Genomic DNA, 11,537 nt, shown 5'->3' with positions numbered 1-11,537 from the left:
ATGATAGTAATTTGAGTATCTTCAATATTAATTTCGACTTAAAAGCATATAAGTTTCAAGTGTTGCATACATTGTGAAGTTTATATATGCTTATATTGTGAAGAATATTTTTATGCGTATCTCCAACATAAACACCAGACACCGCACGTGAAACGTTTTTTTTTTTTGTACATTTATTATTCTTATTATATTATCTGCAGAGTAATTTAATTAATTTGCAAAACTTGTTATCATAAACAATGCAAGCGTGCGAACCACGAGTCGTGCAGAAAGCGCGCTTTCGCTAAGGTATTTTTGCGCGGATTAAGAGGATCTCTGACGTTGAAATCCAGGAAGATAAAGAGATCGCCAAGAGTTTCGCGGGTTGCGCTCTTTCTCTCGTTGAGATTGTCGGGTCAATGGGTCACGCCTCGACTATTCGAGCTCTCGAAATACAGGACATAGTAAAATCCAGTTATTTGATTGGTCTACCGCAATTCCGAGAAATTATATCACGAAGTCGTGAGCTTTTTTTTTTAAGAATACAACTTTTTCACAAAGAAACTCAATAAGATTCTGCTGCTAAACTCTTACGTCAAATATCGTGTTATGTTTTCTTTCCAAGGGCAATATTGAAAATCAACTGAATATATGATTTTTCTTTCTATTAATTCGTAAAGTAGAACTGAATGTTTTCAACAAACGTCGCTAAACGATATAATTGATAGAGTGGCGCAACACCTTGCTCGTTGCTGCAACCAGGAAATGAATTGAAGTAGAATTGAAATTTTTTTGCGATCGTGACTCTGCTGAAAGTATGCCAACTAACAAACGAGAAAAGGGCAAAGCTGATTGGTTAAAGAGATAACCGAATATGAATATCAATGGACGTTAAAAAAGGTTGAGATACTTTACACATTTAAGTGTAATTAATATTGAAATTAAACAAACACAAAATCTAATTTGCATGATAATTTTTTAATACATATTTTATTTTTATTTATTAAATTTCAAAATTTAATAAATAAATACATATGAGAGAAGGGGATATCATATTTGGTCAAGGCGGTTCTTAGTGTCTCATAATATAGGATGCAAATTTTTTATAATTTGCAGTTCAAACACTTATTTGTGTTGAACATTTTTTGATCTATTTTTTTATTTAATATTGTCAAGAAAAATAAAAATAAAAATAAAATTATACGTACATTAAAAAATTATCATATTTAACTACACATATAACATTATTATAACATGTAATATGTTAGACAACTAAAAAATTGCAAGAAATACGCGAACGTGCACTTTCTCTCTAGTAAAAGTAAGAGTTATAATATTGCTAGCGACAAATGCATATTCAACGAGTTCAATATATTTTACATATTTAAAATGCTTTTTCCTACGCTTGATTATAAAATACGACTAAACCGATTATTACATCAACTCTAAAAATTATTTATTAAAATATTTTGCTGTCATCGATAATATATAAATATTTCACATAATATAGATGCGTATAAAATAAAATAATTTAAATAAAAATAAAATAATATAAAGGTACACGATCATATTTTACATTTTTGAATGTTATCTACGTGTCATACGAGATAGAAGCAAATGTCTACATTCATGTTCTCAAATAAATGCCAAGAGCTTCAACGTTTCCGTAGTGTAGTGGTTATCACGTGTGCTTCACACGCACAAGGTCCCCGGTTCGATCCCGGGCGGAAACATCTTTTTTTTATACTAGCTACAATTTTTACTTACACAATATATATTGCAAAAGTTCGAATTATGCTCTCCGTTGCAAAAAAAAAAAAAAAATGACATTTCCGACCACACGTGATAATCACTACACTTATACAGAAACTTCGAACCCATCAGTTGGTATTATAATAAGAGAACAAAACGTAAAAAATGGTTTCAAGCGTAAATTTAATGAAGCCTATATTTTTTGTATTTTTCAAATTTATAAATTTTAATATTAAATCGTTTCTTTACTTTTAAAGTAGTGCAAATAAAAAAATGAAATTTTTCAGAAAAGAAGAAAAACTATTTTTCAATCTAATAAAAAATTGATTAATCAAACAATAATCGACAAAAAATATATCTATTTTTAACATGATCAAATGTTACCTTTGTTATTTTCGTTTCATAAACCTTAAAAATCTACCTTTTTTTAAATTGTAATTTTGACAATTTTTGAGGAAGTTAAGTTAAACCACTTTTGATGGATAATGTTTACTTAATAGCGAATTAGACGCACTAATGCATATTAAAGCCGTTGTATATATTGATTTAATTACAGTATAAAAATAAAATGCAAATATTTCGAATCATAAAATACATATTTTATCTACATTTTATATACAGTGTAATAAAGTGTATTGAGTATTTCACGGTTTAATCGGTTTATATATTTATAATAAGTACATATCTTTCAATTTGTATACGATGGCTTTAATTGTGCACATTAAGTGCGTGCAATCGAATTCATGATAATAACGAAAATCATGAGTTGTGTCACTCTTGAAGTAAGGGAGCGAAATGTTCTGTATAATTTAAACTTCTCAAATGATAATTGTGCCAAAGTTTACTTGGAAATGAGATACAAATTTTATTTACTAGCGTTTCAGCAGACACGAAGTTTCGTCGATGGAATTTCGCACAAAGATTAAACCAAACGGTGAATTTAGGAAACGCTGATCTTTGTGTGCGCGAGAAATCTCCTATGTGTTATGAGAATGCCGGATCGCTGGGGTAGGGCAGGTCGAGCCGTCTCAAGGCCAGTTAGGCACAAGGGCAGCTTCAGTCTAGTGTGAACTCGACCGCGCCCTTCGAGGTCATGCCCCATCCCATTCTCGCACACGCATCTTTATTTTTCCTTCAACAAGTCAACACGATCAGCGTTTCTTTGTGCTTCAACCGCTCAACGGAACAACGAAACAAATGAATTAATTCGAAGACTAATGATTTTTGTACAAACAGATCAATTAAGCCATTATTTAATTTATTAATTACCGTTATTTACCCAAGTATAGCACAGCAGCGCTTTGTTAACGCTTTGTAAGATGCTGCGTGGATATTCTCTATTATCAGATTAATATATACATATTTATCATTTTTATAGAATAAGCATTACGGTCATAAGTATATTTTATCAAATTGTAGCACATATAGTGTTTCTTTCATTCTACGTAATATAAAAAAGCATTTCGTCAATTACCGCAGTGTGACAGCCCTAATTGTACCAAAAAGATTTTTTTCTTACTGAACCGAAAGGTCAGTCTTAATGCGTATGAGAAACTCGATGAGCATTGTCATTGAATTAATTGCTCGTTGGGTAGAACAGATAAGCCCATTGGCGCGTATTCCCTTTGCTCCACCCGTCTCCCAGAAGTACCGAATCACTTCATAATTGGACGTCACGCGATAGAAACGACCAACAGATCAAGGTCCTATCGATGAAAGAGACAAGATTGCTTTGGCAAACTTTTTCGAAATTATGGAGAGATAAGTAATCAATTATGATGGTTAAGTCTAATTTATCTATAAAAAAAAAAACAAGAGACAAAAATGTTCAATGTTTTAACAAAACACTTTCAAGAGATTTTCTCTTGTATCTTATCAAACAGCAATTGCTACAACCATTTACCAAATATGAATAAAATCTTTATTACTTACATTTTGTACAGTTAATAGAATTTAATCAATTATATTACATTATTTAAATATATAATCAATTAAATTTAAAATTAATAAACTATAACTGTGTTTTGACTGTTTCGATTGTGCAATTAATGACAGATTTTTAAAGAAGGGCTATAAAGTATAAACATGGCCTTATTGATCCAAGACAGATTTCAAGTGCAGTTCGAGAGACGGAGGGGTTGAGTGAGATAACCGATTCTTAGCGCGAGCTTAGCTGGGCCGAACCTTGACTGGGCAAACAACGAGTAGGACGGGAAAAAGGGCGGTGCAGTCTGCAAGAAAAGGAGGAAAGGGAGACAAAGAACTGAAAGATCTCATTCTCCCTCATTCCTTTAACGCGTTGCACGCCACACTCGCTCTCAGCTCCCGGGGTTAACGCACTACGGTAGACACAAAAATCCCCTCAAGGTCGGTGCATCCCTGTCTGTTGGTTCGTCCGTTCCATGGTTGACCGTCTCCTGCCCCACCCCCCCGGACAACCCCTCAGCATCCAATGCCCCTCCAACGGGACAAATGCACCCACGCGACCCATCTTGTTCGACTTCAGGGCCGCGCAAATGAAAGCACAGAAATCTATTTGAGCACATCACGCGAGACAAGTAATCATCGATCACGTCAAATTCATTCTCTTAAATCTAGTTATCACTCATTAAAACTTCCGTGTTAAAATAATCTTCCGAATTTTTATGATAAAAGTAAATTCTGATCTGAAAAAAACATACGTGTATATGAATGTAAGAAAAGTATTATTTCGATAGTAATTTCATAAAGCAATAAAAGGCGGGCTGAGAACTGGGACGGAGAATTCGCAAATATGCAGAAACTTTATTTTATCAGTGAATTTGGATCATAAACGCCGTACAATGTAGAGAAAAAAATGAAAAGAAAGGAGAAGAGAAGAATAATCGAGAGCAAGTATGGATTGGCATGAAGCGACGAGTGCATCGGGTGAACGGCCGGCCGTGCATCCAGACTGCAGACGTCCAATAAAAATATCTTACGTTAGCCTTTCTCTCTCCTGACTATCGCCTACCCTCATTCATCGCCAAATTATTTTTATTGCGAATAACCGTGCGGCACTTTTTACCAATGTCGGCTGACCACGTTTTCTTATTCAATTAAGAGACTAGTAGAACAAAAATAGAAGAAATTTGTCCACATTATTTTTATGGTATATCAATATGCTGTTTAAAAAAATAATTAAACGGTTCTGATAGAATTTTCACTCAAATGATAGTTGAATAAATTTCAATAAGTAGTATACAGTTTAGAAACTGTAATATTAACGAGTATCGTTGGCTAATAATAATTAATTCTATTTCAACATGGAAAGAACAATTTTATTAAAGCATAAATAAGTTAACTATAGTTAAGTATAGATCTGAAAATAATTTTATTGGATTAGTGAAATAATTATGTAAGATGTTCAAATTGATTGCTAAAATGTCAAATTTTTTTGTGATGTATCGCTTGAATTTCCTATATAATTATTTTGATGGTCTAAGAAAATTATTTTTAAATCTATACGTAGCTAAATTTTTAAATATTTTAGTAAAATTGTTCTTTTAATTTAACTGCATTATTTTATAAACAATATTTTTCAATCATATTTATAGATTTATTAGATTTTTTAGTTGCTAACAAGGTTGGGTAATGCAGATAAAAAGTTAAAAAAGTTAATTAATTTTAACTTCATTTAGTTACATTTTAGACTCTTAACTTTTTAACTTTATGTAGTTATATTTTATCAATAACTATTAACTTTTAATTTGATTTTTAAAAAGTTAACATCAGGGTTGGGTAGTTAGAGTTATATGGATCTTATACTCGGATTATATGCTTATACATTCATATGTCCATCGGAAATGTATTTTTCTAATTTTAAATAATTTCAAATATTTCATTTACGTTTAAACAAAGAATAAAGAGGTTTGAAAACGATCCGTCGTTGTTACTTAAAACCATGACTTTCTCAAGAAATTCGCAAAATTGCAATTTACTGCTTTACAAGGATTATTTTTTAGCGCCCCAAAATAATCAAAAATTGATCGCAAAAGCTGATCAAAATCTGTGAAATAAATACATAGGAGTGGAGTCTCTCCTTGTTAGCTGAAAAAGTTAACTTTCTTAGTTTTTTAATTTAGTTAAAAAAAAAAGTTAACTTAAAAATCATGAAATAAAACAAATTTCACTTTTAACTTTTTAATTACTTTTTTTCATTAACTTAACTTTTAATTCAATAACAATTAATGTCATTATAGATTAACTTTTATCTTAACTGCGTTAAATTTTTAAGGCGGTTAACTTTAATTTAATTTAGTTAAAAAAAAAGTAAACTTACTCAACTCTGCTTTCTAACTACATTTAATGAGATACTGTCATAAATATAGAAGCCAATGATCCAGATGGACTTTCGCTCTGTCAAGTATAAGCCGAGCGCGCTATCTTCTTATTGATACGACCGTAGGACAATGCACTCGTTACCGACGTAAATAAGTACACAAAAAGACAGCGATCGAAGCTTTTAACTCGAACTGTTGAGATCTATGAATCGCCATCGTGGATAAATTCTCTGCGTCTCTTTTCGCTAACGCAAAAGACTTCTGATTCATTCTAAATTATTACGAGTCAACCGAAGAACAGTGTATTCTGGTCGAACACTATTGTTTCCCAGCGACGCGACGTCGATCGCAGATTTCTGGAATGGTCGACCGTTAATCCTGACTCGATCCTAAAAATATCGAAAAAGAGCACATAGTCGGTGCAGTCTGCTAACAAACGCTAATGCTCAAATAAATCTTTTTTATGAGCTTAATGAGACAGATATTGAGACTTTCATAAATCACAATTCAAATCAGTACGAGGAATATCGAAAAAAATATTTCATGTTACAAGTTCTTCGATAAGTTTTAATTTAATTATATATTTTTTACGAAATTTTTTGTATTTAAAAAGAAACTATTAAATTTTAGATTTTGAAAGCATGGCATCGGTAATTGAATGGATTGAAATATCGTTTATGCACTAATTTGATTCTAAATAGAGAAATTTTTTTAAGCTGAGATTTTTATCCGTCTTAGACATCACGTCGTATGTCGTTAAGTCGCGACTGTTGAGATGGTTCGAGGTCTGACTCACTGGAAATATAATCCGAATATATGGTCGACTATGACGCACAAGGTCAAGGTTTCAAACGGTTATCAAGAAATAAATTAAAGTACCTCTTTATGTTGTCTACAGCATATACTGGCGCGACGGCGCGTGGCGAGCCAAACATGATCACTCTAACTATAGTATGCGATTTTTCGATCATTCTCAAGTATATAGAATCTGTGAAAGCTAAAACTTATTTAGATTCGCACTATCTTTGTATACATATCTAAATATAATGCATTGTTAATCAATAACATCTTAACAATTAACGTACATAGTTGATCGATAACAGCAACGCCATTGTATCTACCTTTAAAGCTACATTACAACAGTTAAACTCGGGTAAAATTATAGTCTATAGCCATACGGAAAAGATAGACTATAATCGTCTATCTTCTAATAATCGCTTAGTAATACATTTTTGCAGTCATTCTAAGAAATAACTAATATTTACAATTGTTTATGAGCATTAATGCAGTTTTGTAGTCATTCTACAAAATAAACAATATTTACAGTAGTTATGTGCATATATTTTCACAATATCATTCGAAATAATCGAGGAAATAAAATTGTGAAAATTATATGATATTTCTATTTTCGATTGTCTGCAAAGTTTTGCGTGTGTCCACTAAAAGCTGCTATAACATCGAGTAAATTATAATGAAATTGTCGTAATCAACGTTATATAAATACATAACAAAGGTACGTAATAAATTGTAATGTGACCTATAATTTTTTTTTCATTTTTACTATTTATTTCTAAATACTATGGCCATTTTGTTTCATCACAGTTGATGAAAGAAAGTCATTAACCAATACGCATGTAGGTATTGTTTCTTTTTAATTATAGAAATCTTTAGTTTTCTTAACTTAAAAAAATTATAATTCTTAAGTTATTGCAATAGTATATATCTTTATAATTATAACTAAATTATATATATATTTCTATTAAATATATGAAATTATATGTTTTATTTATAATTTTACAAAATTCTATATGCATCTTTAGCATAAAACATATATTTCCCAAAAAGTTAAGTAAAATGGTCAATATGCATACGTTATAATATATTTTTATAATATTATATTTCTGATGAGTGTTTTCTCTTTAATTTAAATAATATTTATTACTTTCAGCTATTGGCAATACAATGAAATAATAAATTAAACACATACTATGGACCCTTATCTGGAGTCGCGTCGTGAAAAAATGTTACATTGAAACTAATGTATATCATGGATCTAATGCATCTACGACACCGGTTAAAGATTAAAAAATAAAAGTAAAAGTATATTTTTCACATTTAAAAAAATTATAATCATCTTACCGAGTTTACCCTATGTGTTGTTCTAACTAACTACGAATCTATCCATCAATCGGCGAACAGTTTCAGCAGAAACATTCACTCAAAAAAGTGATCTTGCAGTTACAGCGAAAATGATCTAATTGTAAGTACGAAAAATAGCTAAAACAGATAAATTTTTAGCACAAGTACTGCGATATTGTATTAATCATCTAATCATATAAATGACAGAAATAGAATTTAGATTTGTGCTATAAATTCTATGCGTATGATACATAATTTTCTATCAAATGCAAAAGAAACAGCTATAATTCTAGCTGGAGCAACAAAATATTTTTTTGCGTGTTACGTATGTCCAATTTTAGGAATTTCTCTTATATCAATATAAGCATAAATTGCTACAACGAGATTAGATTAAAGAGGCGAATCAACCGGCGAATTTAAATGAGAGAGAGAGAGGTAGAGAGACAGAGAGAGAGAGAGAGAGAGAGAGAGAGAGAGAGAACGAATTATAACTACGTTTTAACATCGCATATATTATATTATTTCTTAAGTAAATATCATTCTGGGATTGATCATTCCAGAGTGATTCTCTTAATAGAGAACAGAGAAGGTAAATCATTCAAACGACCTTTGATTAAACAGCGTTAGTAAAACGGTCACGATAACCCTCGATTTGCTCTTACCTCTTTGAAGAATAAATCGATGGCTCGAGCAATGTCAATGTCAGCCGTAGGACAGATGCGATCGGCTCTGGGAGATGGGAAAGTAACAGCAGCCTTTGACATTACGTCATCGTGACGTCAGTCAGCAACCCCTTCATTGCTATCACTAGATTTGCCCCGACGAACGACCGACTCTTCACCCCGCGTACGGATCATCTAACCTGCGGCGTGGACGCACCTTCGCGTCAGTCCAACCTGTTGATCTAGCTGAGAATAGGCACGATTCCTCATTATGGAAAATACTAAGATCCTAGCACGAGCGAGCGTTCTCTCAAGTATCGATTTAAACTCGTTAGCGTCATCGAAGAGCCGATAAAATATCGTACGATTAACGATAGTGCCTGTTTCACCCTGATTTCTTGAATAGGCCATGAATACACGAGTTAAATAATTTAACAATAAGAATTTATAAAACTGCTATATATGAAAGAGTGCCATTTAATTTATAAAATTGTGATAAATGTTATTACTCCCCTCCTTGATTTATATAAACTGGGAATTCTAATCTACATTGTTACATCGCGTTTATATTATAATACAAAATAAGCATATTAATTTTATTTGCAAAGTTTATTAATACAATTATCAAATTGCAAATATTAATAACATATTCTATTTTTTTCTTAAAATTGTCATCTTATTATCGTTCCGTGAATTATTCCAAGCGATCGATTCCTAGGAATGATGATTAAAGTAGAACGACGGAACAATAGTGCAAAGCAAACCCGATGTTAGAAGACAAAATAATCACATTCAATGAGAAGATGACAAGGAAAAGAATTACACGTATGAAAAGGTTCAAAGTAAAAAAGACGTTGCAACAAAATCTTTAGAAATATATTTGCCGTAACATCTCCGGAACAGCATTTTTCCTCTTCAAAGAATAATATAAGCTCTTTTGTAAAGACAAAGGACGCGTACAGACGTAGGGCAGGGATAAAATATGGATATACTATGGGTAACACATGGTATCGAATTACCTCGGTTTCATTGGATTTTCGAGTGATCCAAGACCAAAAAAAAGCTGCACGCGCAAGAATTTCGAACGCAATACGAGCTGCCAAGGTGGCTGACAAGTTTTTTTCGTTTTGCGAATCATACTTCGAGCACCTGTCCAAAATCGAAGGCTGTGCTTTCAGCTCGAAAAAGTACGGCTTAATTCATATTAATTTTGAACGATAAAATGGATCTACTCTCCATAAAAAAAAAATCGATGATATTCCATGAATACCGGTGTAGTACGAACTTGATTACCAGTTTATATTTTTATTCATTGAACAAAATATCGGATACGGCCAACCACAGACCGTGGACAAAGGTGGCGAATATACGGTTCTTTCTTTTCGAGGTCACCCATCGCCCGTGCCGTACCACCTGCCGTTGGTACAGCCGAGCTTACGCACCACCCTCCCTTCATTTTGCCTCGATCTTAATATCCATTTTGTGTTATAAAAGAAAAATAATAATTCCTATACGTAGAATAATGTAATGTAAATATCGCTTTCCCTGTTGAAAACACATATCAAAGAAATTATAAACGAATTACAGATGTATCGAGTATTGATATTAATTTCATCAATAAATTTTTACAATATCAATATCAAGGATTCATGAATATAAACAATATTACTTGTGACGCGATAAATTACAATAAAATTCATTTTTTTTTTTATCTACATAGTAGAAGTATGTAGATAATAGTAAAAAAAATAATAGTAAGAAAGACTTTCAACAATTCCCCGAGACCGAGGAACTACATACAACCGTCTGCCGTGGATCACGTAAACGCGGGTGCGCTAATGGCCAGGTGTTCCATGGCGTACGCCGATTTTGTGGGTCGTCCTGACAGACAGACACCCCGAGTCGTGCGTTTGGCATATGACTGGCGGCAATACATTTTGCCCCGTTTATGTAGGTCACAAGTTATACGCGGGGTTATAACATTCACGGCCGTAAGAGTCGAAACAGCCGTCGGTTACTTCGTTATATATTATCTGATATATCTAAGGAAATGAAACTTTGCTTTGTGTGTGTGTGTGCGAATATGCTTTTCTCGGTCAATTTCTGTCAAAGACAGATGATTGTGCTGAAGAACTTCCAAACCGAAGCTTCAAATCACCGACAGATGATTGTACGAAAGAACTTCCAAACTAAAGCTTCAAATCACTGGCAGATGAAGGACTAGTAAAACTTCCAAACTAAAGCAATATTATATATCGTTTCAGATCTAATTGTATCTTACGAAATAAACTGTAGCGAGACAAATCAAGTTCTTAGTGACAGTTCTTGAAAATTCCGCTAATCTCTTAGTTGATAAATTAATAATAAGTTATGCAGTACAAAAGTGCCAGTCTGAAAGAAGTTATACAAAGAAAAATTTCATAACTGTGGACACGAGCCTGACATAACAAAATGCGGTTTATTCGAGGCAGGTGTTACAAGTAACGAAGCACCCGCCGCCGAAAGAATCGAAACACCTGTCCATTTTTATCAAGCGTATTATACACATTACATTCACACTTTGGGGGCAACATGTCCGCTCGTCCACGTGCAGAAGGAAATGAGGTAGCTTCGGACCACATGTTCGTAAGAAGGCGGATGTTTTTGCACATCTTTCATTTACCGATCTAACGGTTAAGAATTACTAATTATAATGCTTCAAATG

At 32.7% G+C, this 11,537-nt stretch overlaps 1 non-coding gene across 1 annotated transcript; it reads left to right on the top strand.

Moving 5' to 3' along the window:
• Positions 1–1,639: 1,639 nt before the first annotated feature.
• On the top strand, positions 1,640–1,712 carry Trnav-cac. Its single transcript has one exon. It is a non-coding gene; the product is annotated as a tRNA-Val (tRNA).
• The last annotated feature ends 9,825 nt before the right edge of the window (positions 1,713–11,537 follow it).

The sequence above is a fragment of the Trachymyrmex septentrionalis genome, unplaced genomic scaffold (genome assembly GCF_001594115.1).
Source record: "Trachymyrmex septentrionalis isolate Tsep2-gDNA-1 unplaced genomic scaffold, Tsep1.0 scaffold53, whole genome shotgun sequence".
NCBI lineage: Eukaryota > Metazoa > Arthropoda > Insecta > Hymenoptera > Formicidae > Trachymyrmex > Trachymyrmex septentrionalis.
This window is presented reverse-complemented; position numbering and strand designations above follow the sequence as displayed.